This window comes from Triticum dicoccoides, chromosome 1B (assembly GCF_002162155.2).
Source record: "Triticum dicoccoides isolate Atlit2015 ecotype Zavitan chromosome 1B, WEW_v2.0, whole genome shotgun sequence".
In the NCBI taxonomy this organism is placed as follows: Eukaryota; Viridiplantae; Streptophyta; class Magnoliopsida; order Poales; family Poaceae; genus Triticum; species Triticum dicoccoides.
This window is the reverse complement of record NC_041381.1, coordinates 680588233-680603947: the sequence shown is the minus strand read 5'-3', so window position 1 is coordinate 680603947 and position 15715 is coordinate 680588233. Positions and strand designations below refer to the sequence as shown.

Below are 15715 nucleotides of genomic sequence, written 5' to 3'. Positions count from 1 at the left end.
CATCGGCCTGCTGGATAGCTTACTGTACTGACCTCCAGTTGTTGGTTAATAGACTAGAGCTAGACAGTGAATGGAAGAATCGGGCAAACAAATCAACAACGAGGCTCTGCTACATTACGAGTTGTTGCTATAGTTCTGCAACTAACAGGATGAGATGCTATACCTCTGCAATTAAACAGAAGGAATTTATGTTCTTCTACAATTAAACTAAAGCATCTACAGGTCCATGGAATCCTAAAAATATCCAAAGTATGGAAAATTCAGAGATACATATAGACTGACTTGCAGAAACCAGATCGAAGTCATTCTGAGTTAAGATTGCCTGCTTTTTCCTCCAAACTATTAGTTTTACATTTTCTCAGGAATCTTGAAATACTATTTCCCCGTACAAAACTCCATGGCATCGATAAGTATAGCAATTTGAGACAGAATGAGGCCCAAAACCCATTCAAAACAGAGTATTCCTTTCTAACGCCACCTAGATGTGCACAGGAAAATGCAATTTAAACATTCCTTACTTCCTTCTATGAGAAAAAATGAAGTATCAGTAAATGCAACTATGAAGGATATCGAATTTCAATTGTGTGAAAGAAATGAATTCCGTGAAAGAACCATACATTCTCGACTAAACAAACAGAAACAAGGCTGCAGATATTACTCTATTCAGCCTCAATTCAAGTGATATTATTAATGACTTGCTGAGAGGTTGTAATCAATAGGATGCAAAAAAATAAACTTTATACTACATACTTTTAGACAGAATACACAACCAAGTTTTTTTTATTACAGCAAAGACGCAAATATATCAAACTGTAGTCTATAGATGGTCTCAGTATACAACGAGATTGAGCGGGAGAGAACCAACATGTACCAACTAAACCTAAAAACAGACATATACTAGTAACAATCAAGCGCCTTTTACGTTCACAAGTGTCGATTTAATCTTCTGCTCATCATAATACTAGTAACACATAAATTCAGAGAATAAAACTTCTGCTCATCACAATACTAGTACGTGTGAAACTGCCTTCATCACTAGATCTAGTACTATAAGCCAACCCTGTGCACAAAGGATTTGATAATTGCACTTTATTGGTGATACCAAAGGAGGGCGTCAGTAATAATACAAGCATGTCCATTGCAAATAATTTCAACTGCTTGATAACTTTCCCAAACTCCAGACAGGGTTCCATCATATGTGCTTCATCTTACTCGTAACTTTCTTCTGCAGGACGTCAATGTAATGGAAGAAAGCGAGCCTCCAATGCTTCCAGAAAACTAATGTTCCAAACCGTAGCCAGAAACCAAAGACAATTCCAGCGACCACCGAGTAGTACAGCCAGACGACATCAAGTTCATGGTGGTGTCCTTTACCCCGTATGGTGTTGTTGTACCACTCGAACCATTGGTACATGCAATGCTCAGAGCGTGGCCACAGAGTCCTTGGTTGTTGCTATAAATTGATGGGTCATTGAGTGTTTGAAGTTGATTGCCATCAGGTATCTCTCCTGAAAGAAGGTTGTTGGAGAGATTAAGTGAGCTCAAGTACATCAAGTGTGATATGCTTGATGGAATGGAACCTAAGAGCTTATTCCAAGAGAAATCAAGGGACTCCATATTTGTCATATTGCCAATGTTGTTTGGGATACCACTGTATAAGTTATTTCTGGAAAAGTTGAGGAACTGAATATCTTGAAGATTAAGTAGTTCTGCGGGGATCTCACCGAAAAGAGAGTTGCTTGATAGATCAATGCCAGTCATAGGCCTAATTGTTCTACCGAAGGTATAATCTCGCCCCTTCAAGATTATGTCAAGTTGGCCATCAATTGAGTAGGATGTATAGCTCATATCTTCCCATGGTGGGATCTCTTCTGGCCATGTCTTGTGAGTAAAGTTGGCAAAACTAACTGGTATGCCGCCTGTAAGATTGTTTTCAGCTAGGTCAAGTATTTGGAGACCAATGAGTTGAGTAACCTCATGAGGAATACTTCCATGAAACATATTTGATCGTAGTTGGAGAACCCTTAGGAATGGATTTCTTGCCCCGATCCATGTAGGAATTACACCGGAAAAGGTGTTACCACCAAGATCTAGAGTGATTAGGTTTCTGAAGTTCCATACAACAGATGGAAAGTATCCTGTGAAGTGGTTGTTAGATAGATGTAATGAATCCAGTGGAGCAACATTGTGTATTGAGATTGGAACTTCTCCTTCAATAGCATTGCTTGACAAATCCAGGTAAGCAAGATTTGGCAAGCTCCAAAAACAATTAGGGATAACTCCCAGACAATAGATCGTCTGATAGATCCAAGAAGAACATATTACTTAGCTGACAGAAATTCCAGTCAATGATGCCTGTAAATCTGTTTCCTGACAAGCTGATGATAGAAGCCTTGTGGATAATAATAGAAATCTTGCCCTCCAACTGGTTGGAGCTAAGGTCCAGTATTTTTAAATATGATGAGAAGTTGCCAAACTCTGATGGTATCACACCATTAAGATGGTTATTGGATAGGTCCAATATTTCCAAGTATTGCATGCTTACTAGCTCAGTGGGGATCATGTCAGTGAAGATGTTGCCAGAGAGGTACATCCCAGACAAATTCTCCCACCTGACAATCTCTGGTGGGATGCTTCCGGTGAAAGAGTTGTTTGCTATATTGAAACTGTCGAGGACGGTCCAGTTTGTGAAGAATTCTTGTGGAATGTTGCCATTAAGATTGTTATTTCCATCGCAAACGTTTTCAAGTACTATAACCTGGAAAAGGCTTTGGGCAAACCTCCAGAGAGCTCGTTCCAGGACAGGTCTATGTATAAGAGGCTAGTAAGGTTGCCTAGCTCAAAAGGGATGGTTGAACTTAAATGACTTCCACTTATGTCGAGTCATGCTAGCATCGAAAACTGCCAAGAGTGATGTTGGGATCGGTCCACAAAGTGAGTTGTTGTTCAGGTCAAGCACTTCCAAACTATGCAGCGCCACGAGCTCCTCTGGGATTCCACCGCTAAGATTGTTCTGTCTAAGTTTCAGGAACTCTAGTGTTTAGAGCATCGAGAGCGACCATGGTATTGGCCCAGATAGCCTGTTGCTAGACAGATCAAGTTCCGTCAAGTGCTTGAGTTTACTGAACTGGTAGGGTATGGGACCAACAAAGTTGTTCCCGCCCAAGTTCAGAGTGACGAGGTTGAGAAATAGGGAGATGTTCACTGGTAATAGTATTGATGAGGTTGTTGCCGTAGAGTTGGAGTACGGTGAGGCTCGAGAGCGCAACAGAGTACAAGGCGTCAAGCGTGCCATTGAGGTTGCACTCTGCAAGCCTGAGCTGGGTAGCCCGGCAATGGTCATCACATGTTACACCATACCAGGAACATGTCGGTGCGGCAAGCGACCACGAGGACAAAGATGAGGAGTTGAGGAGCGTGGACATCCATCGAAGGAGTGCCTGTGCTTGTGCTTCCTCGGCGTGGCCGGCGGCGGCCTCAACCGCCCATAGATGCGTTGGAAATATGCCCTAGAGGCAATAATAAAATGGTTATTATTGTATTTCCTTGTTCATGATAATTGTCTATTATTCATGCTATAATTGTATTGACCGGAAACCGCAATACATGTGTGAATACATAGACCACAACATGTCCCTAGTGAGCCTCTAGTTGACTAGCTCATTGATCAACAGATGGTCATGGTTTCCTGACCATGGACATTGGATGTCATTGATAACGGGATCACATCATTAGGAGAATGATGTGATGGACAAGACCCAATCCTAAGCATAGCACAAGATCGTGTAGTTCGTTTGCTAAAGTTTTTCTAATGTCAAGTATCATTTCCTTAGACCATGAGATTGTGTAACTCCCTGATACCGTAGGTGTACTTTGGGTGTACCAAACGTCACAACATAACTGGGTGGTTATAAAGGTGCACTACAGGTATCTCCGAAAGTGTCTGTTGGGTTGGCACGAATCGAGACTGGGATTTGTCACTCCGTATGACGGAGAGGTATCTCTGGGCCCACTCGGTAATGCATCATCATAATGAGCTCAACGTGACTAAGTAGTTAGTCACGGGATCATGCATTACGGAACAAGTAAAGTGACTTGCCGGTAACGAGATTGAACGAGGTATTGGGATACCGACGATCGAATCTCGGGCAAGTAACATACCGATTGACAAATGGAATTGCATACGGGATTGCTTGAATCCTTGACCTCGTGGTTCATCCGATGAGATCATCGTGGAACATATGGGAGCCAACATGGGTATCCAGATCCCGCTGTTGGTTATTGACCGGAGAACGTCTCGGTCATGTCTGCATGGTTCCCGAACCCGTAGGGTCTACACACTTAAGGTTCGGTGACGCTAGAGTTGTTATGGGAAATAGTATGTGGTTACCGAAGGTTGTTCGGAGTCCCGGATGAGATCTCGGACATGACGAGGAGCTCCGGAATGGTCCGAAGGTGAAGATCGGTATATTGGACGAAGGGTATTGGAGTCAGGAATTGTTCCGGGGGTACCAGGTGATGACCAACGTGTGCGAAAGGGGTTTCGGAGGCCCCGGCAAGCGTTGGGGGGCCTTATGGGCCAAGGGGAGAGGGCACATCAGCCCACTAAGGGGCTGAGCACCCCTCCCACCCCATCTCACGTAACTAGGAGAGGTGGGGGCGCCACCCCTAGGGCAGACGCCCCTCCCAGCTTGGGGGGCAAGTTTCCTAGGGGGTGGGGCGCCCAAACCCATCTAGGGTTTCCCCTGTGGCCGCCGCCCCTCCCCTAGGGAACCCTAGGGCACCTCCCCCTCCTCCCTTCCCCCTATATATAGTGAGGGAGAGATAGGGCAGCCGCACCCTTCCCCTGGCGCAGCCCTCTCCCTCCTCCAACACCTCATCCTCCTCCGTAGTGCTTGGCGAAGGCCTGCCGGAGAACCACGAACTCCATCACCACCATGCCGTCATGTTGTCGGAGTTCTCCCTCAACTTCTCCTCTCCCCTTGCTGGATCAAGAAGGAGGAGACGTCCCCGAGCTGTACGCGTGTTGAACGCGGAGGCACCGTTCTTTGGTGCTTAGATCGGATTCGGCCGCGATCTGAATCGCTTCGTGAACAACTCCACCAACCGTGTTCTTGTAACGCTTCCGCATCACGATCTTCAAGGGTATGAAGATGCACTCCCCTCTCTCTCGTTGCTAGTAACCCCATAGATTGATCTTGGTGATGCATAGAAAATTTTGAATTTCTGCTACGTTCCCCAACAGTGGCATCATGAGCTAGGTCTATTGCGTAGATTCTATGCACGAGTAGAACACAAGTAGTTGTGGGTGTTGGTTTTGTTCAATATGCTTACTGTTACTAGTCCTATCTTGTTTTGACAGTATTGTGGGATGAAGCGGCCAGGACCGACCTTACACATACACTTACGTGAGACAGGTTCCACCGACTGACATGCACTTGTTGCATAAGGTGGCTAGCGGGTGCCAGTCTCTCCCACTTTAGTCGGATCGGATTTGATGAAAAGGGTCCTTATGAAGGGTAAATAGCAATTGGCATATCACGTTGTGGTTTTGGCGTAGGTAAGAAACGTTCTTGCTAGAAACCTATAGCAGCCACGTAAAAACTTGCAACAACAATTAGAGGACGTCTAACTTGTTGTTGCAGCATATGCCGTGTGATGTGATATGGCCAAGAAGGATGTGATGAATGAAATATATGTGATGTATGAGATTGATCATATTCTTGTAATATGAATCACGACTTGCATGTCGATGAGTATGACAACTGGCAGGAGCCATAGGAGTTGTCTTTAATTATTGTATGACCTGCGTGTCACTGAATAACGCCATGTAATTACTTTACTTCATTGCTAAACCGTTAGCTATAGTAGTAGAAGTAATCAGTTGGTGAGACAACTTCATGGAGACACGATGATGGAGATCATGGTGTCATGCCGGTGACGATGATGATCATGGAACCCCGAAGATGGAGATCAAAAGGAGAAAAATGATATTGGCCATATCATGTCACTATTTGATTGCATGTGATGTTTATCATGTTTATGCATCTTATTTGCTTAGAACGACGGTAGTAAATAAGATGATCCCTCATAATAATTTCAAGAAATTGTTCCCCCTAACTGTGCACCGTTGTGAAAGATCGTTGCTTCGAAGCACCACGTGATGATCGGGTGTGATAGATTCTAACGTTCACATACAATGGGTGTAAGCCAGATTTACACACGTGAAACACTTAGGTTGACTTGATGAGCCTAGCATGTACAGACATGGCCTCGGAACACAAGAGACCGAAAGGTCGAGCATGAGTCGTATAGTAGATACGATCAACATGAAGATATTCACCGATGATGACTAGTCCGTCTCACGTGATGATCGGATGCGACCTAGTTAACTCGGATCATGTGTTACTTAGATGACTAGAGGGATGTCTATCTGAGTGGGAGTTCATTAAATAATTTGATTAGATGAACTTAATTATCATGAATATAGTCAAAAGGTCTTCAAAAATTATTTCATTGCATACGCTTTAGTTCTACTGTTTAGATATGTTCCTAGAGAAAATATAGTTGAAAGTTGATAGTAGCAATTATGCGAACTGGGTCCGTAAACTGAGGATTGTCCTCATTGCTGCGCAGAAGGCTTATGTCCTTAATGCACCGCTCGGTGTGCTGAACCTCGAACGTCGTCCGTGGATGTTGTGAACATCTAACATACATGTTTTGATGACTACATGATAGTTCAATAATGTTAAACGGTTTAGAATTGTGGCGCTGAAGACGTTTTAAACGTCGCGGAACATATGAGATGTTCCAAGGGCTGAAATTGGGATTTCAAGCTAGTGCCCACGTCAAGAGGTATGAGACCTCTGACGAATTTCTTAGCCTACAAACTAAGGGAGAAAAGCTCAATCGTTGAGCTTGTACTCAGATTGTCTGGGTACAACAATCACTTGAATCGAGTGGGAATTAATCTTCCAGATGAGATAGTGATGTTTCTCCAAAGTCATTGCCACCAAGCTACTAGAGCTTGGTGATGAACTATAACATATCAGGGATAAATATGATGATCCTTGAGCTATTCACGATGTTTGACACCGCTAAAGTAGAAATCAAGAAGGAGCATCAATTGTTGATGGTTAGTAAAACCATTAGTTTCAAGAAGGGCAAGGGCAAGAATGGATACTTCATGAAACGGCAAATCAGTTGCTGCTCTAGTGAAGAAACCCAAGGTTGAACCCAAACCCGAGACTAAGTGCTTCTTTAATGAGGGGAACAGTCACTGAAGCAGAACTACCCTAGATACTTGGTAGATGAGAAGGCTGGCAAGGTCGACAGAAGTATATTGGATATACATTATATTAATGTGTACTTTACCAGTACTCCTAGTAGCACCATGGTAATAGATACCGGTTCAGTTGCTAAGTGTTAGTAACTCGAAATAAAAGGCTACAGAATAAACGAAGACTAGCTAAAGGTGAGGTGACGATATGTGTTGGAACTATTTCCAAGGTTGATATGATCAAACATCGCACGCTCCCTCTACCATCGGGATCGGTGCTAAACCTAAATAATTGTTATTTAGTGTTTGCGTTGAGCATAGACATGATTGGATTATGTCTATCACAATGCGGTTAATCATTTAAGGAGAATAATGGTTACTCTATTTATTTGAATAATACCTTCAATGGTCTTGCACCTAAAATGAATGGTTCATTGAATCTCGATCGTAGTGATACACATGTTCATGCCAAAAGATATAAGATAGTAATGATAGTACCACCTACTTGTGGCACTGCCATGTAAGTCATATTGGTATAAAATGCATGAAGAAGCTCCATGTTGATGGATCTTTGGAGTCACTTGTTTTCGAAAAGTTTGAGACATGCAAACCATGTCTATTGGTATGTACGCATGAAGAAACTCCATACAGATGGATCGTTTGGACTCACTTGATTTTGAATCACTTGAGACATGCAAATCATACCACATGGGCAAGATGATTGAAAGCCTCGTTTTTCAGTAAGATGAAACAAGAAAGCAACTTGTTGGAAGTAATACATTTTGATGTGTGCAGTCCAATGAGTGCTGAGGAACGCAGTGGATATTGTTATGTTCTTACTTCACAGATGATTTGAGTAGATGCTAAGTATTTTTACTTGATGAAACACGAGTCTAAATTATTGAAAGGTTCAAGTAATTTCAGAGTGAAGGTGAAGATCGTCGTGACAAGAAGATAAAATCTCTATGATATGATCATAGAGATGAATATCTGAGTTGCGAGTTTGGTACACAATTAAGACATTGTGGAAATTGTTTCACAACTAATACCGCCTGGAACACCATAGTGTGATGGTGTGTCCGAACATCATAGATGCACCCTATTGGATATGGGGCATACCATGATGTCTCTTATCGAATTACCACTATCGTTTATGATTAGGCATTAGAGACAACTGCATTCACTTTAAATAGGGCACCATGTAATTCCGTTGAGATGATAGCGTATGAACTATGGTTTAGAGAAACCTAAGTTGTTGTTTCTTAAAAGTTTGGGGCTGTGACGCTTATATGAAAAGGTTTCAGCCAGATAAGCTCGAACCCAAAGCGGATAAATGCTTCTTCATAGGACACCCAAAACAGTTGGGTATACCTCATAATTCAGATCCGGAAGCAAAAATGATTGTTTCTAGAAACGGGTCCTTTCTCGAGGAAAAGTTTCTCTCGAAAGAATTGAGTGGGAGGAGGGTGGAGACTTGATAAGGTTATTGAACCATCACTTGAACCAGTGTGTAGCAGGGCACAGGAAGTTGTTTCTGTGGCACCTACACCAATTGAAGTGGAAGTTGATGATGGTGATCATGAAACTTCGGATCAAGTCACTACCAAACCTCGTAGGACGACAAGGACAGGTACTGCTTCAGAGTGGTACGGTAATCCTGTCTTGGAGGTCATGTTGCTAGACAACAATGAACCTACGAGCTATGGAGAAGCGATGGTGGGCCCGGATTCTGACAAATGGCTCGAGGCCATAAAATCCGAGAGAGGATCCATGTATGAAAACAAAGTGTAGACTTTGGAAGAACTACTTGATGGTTGTAAGGCTGTTGGGTACAAATGGATTTTAAAAGGAAGACGGACAATGATGGTAAGTATCACCATTAAGAAAGCTCGACTTGTCGTTAAGATGTTTTCCGACAAGTTCAAGGAGTTGACTACGATGAGACTTTCTCACTCGTATCGATGCTAAGAGTCTGTTGGAATTATATTAGCAATTACTGCATGAGTTATGAAATCTTGCAGATAGGATGTCAAAAAAATTATTTCCTCGACGATATTCTTGAGGAAAGGTTGTATGTGATACAACCAGAAGGTTTTGTCAATCCTGAAAGATGCTAACAAGTATGCAAAGCTCCAGCAATCCTTCTAAGGACTGGAGTAAGCATCTCGGAGTTGGAATATATGCTTTGATGAGTTTATGAGAAACTTGTATTTCCAAAGAAGTGAGTGGGAGCACTATAGAATTTCTGATGAGTATATGTTATTGAAATATTGTTGATCAGAAATGACGTAGAATTTCTTAATGGTGAGAAACTTGGGTACAAATGGATTATTGACTCTAGTGCAAGTGGGAGACTGTTAGAAATATGCCCTAGAGGTAATAATAAAATGGTTATTATTGTATTTCATTATTAATGATAATTGTCTATTATTCATGCTATAATTGTATTGACCGGAAACCGCAATACATGTGTGAATACATAGACCACAACATGTCCCTAGTGAGCCTCTAGTTGACTAGCTCGTTGATCAACAGATGGTCATGGTTTCCTGACCATGAACATTGGATGTCATTGATAACGGGATCACATCATTAGGAGAATGATGTGATGGACAAGACCCAATCCTAAGCATAGCACAAGATCGTGTAGTTCATTTGCTAAAGCTTTTCTAATGTCAAGTATCATTTCCTTAGACCATGAGATTGTGTAACTCCCTGATACCATAGGAGTACTTTGGGTGTACCAAACGTCACAACGTAACTGGGTGGTTATAAAGGTGCACTACAGGTATGTCCGAAAGTGTCTGTTGGGTTGGCACGAATCGAGACTGGGATTTGTCACTCCGTATGACGGAGAGGTATCTCTGGGCCCACTCGGTAATGCATCATCATAATGAGCTCAATGTGACTAAGTAGTTAGTCACGGGATCATGCATTACGGAACGAGTAAAGTGACTTGTCGGTAACGAGATTGAACAAGGTATTGGGATACCGACGATCAAATCTCGGGCAAGTAACATACCGATTGACAAAGGGAATTGCATACGGGATTGCTTGAATCCTTGACATCGTAGTTCAGCCGATGAGATCATCGTGGAACATGTGAGAGCCAACATGGGTATCCAGATCCCGCTGTTGGTTATTGACCAGAGAACGTCTCGGTCATGTCTGCATGGTTCCCGAACCCGTAGGGTCTACACACTTAAGGTTCGGTGACGCTAGAGTTGTTATGGGAAATAGTATGTGGTTACCGAAGGTTGTTCGGAGTCTCGGATGAGATCTCGGACATGACGAGGAGCTCCGGAATGGTCCGGAGGTGAAGATCGGTATATTGGACGAAGGGTATTGGAGTCCGGAATTGTTCCGGGGATACCAGGTGATGACCAACGTGTCCGATAGGGGTTTCGGAGGCCCCGGCAAGTGTTGGGGGGCCTTATGGGCCAAGGGGAGAGGGCACATCAGCCCACTAAGGGGCTGAGCGCCCCTCCCACCCCATCTCACATAACCAGGAGAGGTGGGGGCGCCACCCCTAGGGCAGCCACCCCTCCCGGCTTGGGGGCAAGTTTCCTAGGGGGTGGGGCGCCCAAACCCATCTAGGGTTTCCCCTGTGGCCGCTGCCCCTCCCCTAGGGAACCCTAGGGCGCCTCCCCCTCCTCCCTTCCCCCCATATATAGTGAGGGAGAGAGAGGGCAGCCGCACCCTTCCCCCGGCGCAGCCCTCTCCCTCCTCCAACACCTCCTCCTCCTCCGTAGTGCTTGGGGAAGCCCTGTCGGAGAACCACGAGCTCCATCACCACCATGCCGTCGTGTTGTCGGAGTTCTCCCTCAACTTCTCCTCTGCCCTTGCTGGATCAATAAGGAGGAGACGTCCCCGGGCTGTACGCGTGTTGAACGCGGAGGCACCGTTCTTCGGTGCTTAGATCAGATTCGGCCGCGATCTGAATCGCTTTGTGAACGACTCCACCGACCGTGTTCTTGTAACGCTTCCGCATCGCGATCTTCAAGGGTATGAAGATGCACTCCCCTCTCTCTCATTGCTAGTACCTCCATAGATTGATCTTGGTGATGCGTAGAAAATTTTAAATTTCTGCTACGTTCCCCAACAAGATGTAGCAGCAGGCTCAAAGACATGAGGAAGAGCATGCGTTGGGTTGCCATGGGATTGCCTGCAGGATAGGGTGCTGGACTGGTGATGGCCGGGTGAATGTGTTTGGATGGATGTGTGTATGGTACCAACACTTTTCTTTACTTGCTTGTGGGGAGCAATGGGTTTGCCGTTGGCGCATGCATATATGTATCATGGGAGAGTTTTTTAGAATGTGCTTGGATCACCACCCTCTCCGCTAGCTGTTGTGCATTGGTCAATCATAGAGTATCTTTGTTCCATTCAAACGTGGAATGTTAGGCCAAGATGTTGGTGCAGTAAAATCAGGCACCCACCGTTACATGCCCACTAATTTCTCCACCAATGATTTTGGTAACACAGGGTTGCACGGTCGCGCTGGCGGGGCATGAATTTGGCAAGTGTCGCCGTCAATCTTTTTCATAGGCCACATCCAACAGAAACACTTTAGTTAGTGAAACAGGAGAATCAAGAGGTGGTGGCAATGCTAACGCAGGAATCTATCAACTTTTGGTCCGGTCGTGGAGGAGATAAAGGAGATGTTGAGGACTCGTCAAGAGTTCAGAGTGGCATGGGTTCGGCGCTCGGCAAATGCAGGAGCGCATGGTTTAGCTAGAGAGGGGGTTTGCAATGAGACTTCTAGTCTTTTTGTTTTTCCTCCGGATTTTATTATTCAAATTGTAGCGGACGAGATCCCGAACTTTGCGTAAGTTATAATAAAGTTGCAAGTTCCCCTAAAAAACACTTTAGTTAGTGATATATGTAGTCATCATATGTGTTACTAGTAAGTTAGTGATATATCATTTTCATAGGCCTGTCCTCCTCTTGGAAAGGCAACACGCCGCTTCTGGCTGCAGAGTTGGGAATCGATCATTGTTCAAACCTTGCACGTCTCCTGGTGAAAATTAATTGTTACAGAGAAGCTCCAGGACGGGTGGAGGCTCTGGAGTCTTCCATTACAAAAGCAATTGACATGTACCCCAACTGTAAAATCCATGTCAGCAGAGTCTGTGAATTTGACATGTTTAAGGATGACAAGGAGTGGGAAGAGGCTGTCGCAAAAAAACAAAGAAAGGAAGAATGCAGCAAGGAAAGGAACTAGCGAAAAACATGGAGGAACGAAGCAGAGTGGCAGAATGACCGTGGTTTTGCTCACTACCACAAGTAGCAATCATCTAAAATATTGTCCTGCATCCGGCGTTGTGAAAACAACAAGAATATATATTCTTATATGCAGTTTAGTAATATCGATCTCTGCTGTTGCTGCGTTTGATGGGGCAGAAGTAATCAAATATGCTTGATTTGGACGTGCATCCATCTGCTGCAGACTTGAAAGCAGAGTATCGCCATGACAGTTTCAGAGATGTTTATTTTTTGAGAGAGAGAGACAACTTCAGAGAGTTGACACCAAGGCAAATCTGCAATTGTACCCAAATGATCGAAGCAGACCCGGGCACGGTTGAAACGAACTCCTCCGTTTCCTATAAATTCGCAGCACGGCTGAAACTGTTTCCTATAAATTCTGCTTCTCTGAACTTGCCACATCTCGCTTCCTCTTCCTCTCCATAATGAAATTCTGCCATTTGTGACTTCAGCGTGAGACTGGGATTACAAGCGTTTCTTCAGATACCGTCCCAGCCAAGATGAGATTTTATTGACTTCCACATCTTCGTCACCGTCCTCAGCCTCGAGTTTGCATGCTCATCTCCAGTTGTCAATGGTGATCACTGCCAACTTTCTTATCGATATGCGTCCCCTTTGAACTGTTCGGGAAATTGGGTTCGTCCTTTTCAAGAAACTATATATGCTAAACCTCTGCCATGATCAGCTTTCGTCGCGACTAATATATCGTACACGCTGACCCTCAAGTGCTGGTTATTATATTAGACTAGAGCTAGACAGTGAATGAACGCATCAGGCAAACAAACCTAGAAAATATACCTGTGGAAATTTCATTAGTGATAGTCAATCCTAGAAATATTCACCAAAGTACTTACGGAAATTTCAGAGATTCTGGTAGACCAACTTACAGAAATCAACACAAAGGAATCAAACTATTTATATCAGGCAGACATTCTTGACTAAACTAGCAGAAACATGGCTGCAGCTAGTACACTTGTCTGTCACAATCTGAGTGATCTTAATGACCTGCTGAGAAGTTGTAATCAATTACATGCAAGGAAATAAACCTTATACTACGTACTTTCAGTCTTTTTTCATTAGAGCAAATACACAGATATATCAGTTGTAGGTTATATAGATGGTCTCAGCTTACAATGACATTGAGCAGGAGAGAACTAACACACACAAATACTAGTAACATTCAAGCACCTTCTACATTAGCAAGTCTCGACTTTAATCTTTGGCTTGGGCACCACCTCCTCAATCCTGGTTTCCTCCATAGTGTCTGACAAAGCATTCCATTGCTGAAGTGAGTAGACCATTTTGCAGAGCGTTATAAGGGAATGACAACTCTAGACAGACAAGCAAAAGCAGTCACTTTTTTTTTTGACTTTGGACAAAGGGCAACACAGTCCAACACAGTTGGAGCATCCACATACGAATTAGTCAAAGGGATCTGCCATTGACAAATCATGGGTATGTACGTGGCGAGTGAATATATTTCTGTTTACTTCAATTCGCGCATCTTGAGAAGCTCCATTCCCCACTTGTAGCAGCCGTAAATAACAGTCGTCGTTGCGGCAATAAGAGCCTCCGATTTCCATTTTATTCAGCACTTTCGCATTCAAAAGAAAGAACTTGGCAAAGTCAAAAAATGGCCTATAACCACCGCAGTAATTCTTGAGAACCACTTCTTTTAGATGGAGTTCAAGGCATTCAATTGTATCAAGTTGATCATACTTCCGCACAATATTCACATTCTTTCCTGCATTCAACTGGGGATAGAAAAAAGAAATGATATTAAGGCAGATGATAACAAATTAGCACCTAAAACAGAGGGAATACATCATAAGTCTGAAACCATTAATGTTTTGACATTTCTAGCAACAATATGAACACTCACAATGACATAGAGCTTCACCAAGAACCAAAATCCAGATTAGGACTAGATTCAAGAACCAATATGTTCACCAAGCAGGGGAAGCACACGAGAAGTCAATAACTAAATCCAGATTAGGACTAGATTCAAGAACCAAAATCTTCACTAAGCGCATTTTAGTTGCCATGGTGGCAGCAATCATTTTCTATAGAAAAAAAAGTGTGTGACATAAGAATAATAGGCTGCATATAGGAAAGATGAATGTGTGTCTGTCCTTGCTACTACCTGAAAGACTGTGGTTCCAAGGTGGAGCGTAGATATGCCTTTAGACAAAAAACCAAGTACCTCCAATTTAGGAGCCCGGATAACTCATATGGTCACCGGACCATCATCTGGATAAATCGGTAGCAACCTCTCAAGGCAAGGTGCATCGTCAATGACCAGCTCCTGGAAGGTGATGGCATCTTTGGCGCGAGGAGCATAGAAGGCGATGCTCTTGAGAGTGGGCGAGCTAATGCAAAGGCGACCAAAGCCCATGTTATGTAGTGAGACACTTTCCAGAACAACACATACGGAGATCATGTTTTGCAAAGAGTCCTCCGAGATGCCAACATCGAACAGGATGAGCTGCTTGAGGTGCGAAAAACTTGGCAGCACAGACAAGCCGGGGAATTGATAGCCGCCAAGCCTAAGCACAGATAGTGTGGGCGCGAAGCGTGTCAGCGAGTGCGGAGGCAGCAGGTAGTGGTTCGTCCTCTTCAAGTTGGTGACCTCGAGCTCCTGGAGGCCAGTGAGCGCCCTGGAGTGAAACCAACCATCTACCTCGCCTAGGATGTTGGGGAAGAAGATGAGGTGCAACAAGATTCGACGGGCCGGGCCGGGATGGTCGGAGAGGATCCTGGAGACCAGCGCGACACGCGAATTGCTGTCACAAAGATTATTATCTGCGCCAAGGTTGAGAGGCGCATTGGAGGAGCGCCAGAGAGGACGCCACCGACGAGAGATGGCTTGCGTGTGGGCACCATCCTTGGTGGGAAGGAGGGAGATGATGGTTCCAAGACAGAAATCGGGGAGGCGGCTAATGAGATCCAGGTCGTCAAGACTTCCCCGCTCCTTGTTGTTGACCCTCGGTGGTACTTGCTGGTCAGCGATTCCCACAGATCTATGCCTCTTGGGAGCACGAATTACCTCCACCTCCGCGGCCTCCTCCTCATGGTCGAACACTTGCAAGAAGGAAGATTTTAGGTTGGCAGTGATGTGGTACGAAATTGAGGAATAGGGATCTAGATCTATTTTGCTTTCACACAAAGGAA

The 15715-nt window shown here is 44.1% G+C and overlaps 1 pseudogene; it reads right to left on the bottom strand.

The window, feature by feature from the left end:
* Positions 1–1192: 1192 nt before the first annotated feature.
* On the bottom strand, positions 1193–3429 carry LOC119350912 (annotated as a pseudogene).
* Positions 3430–15715: the final 12286 nt, after the last annotated feature.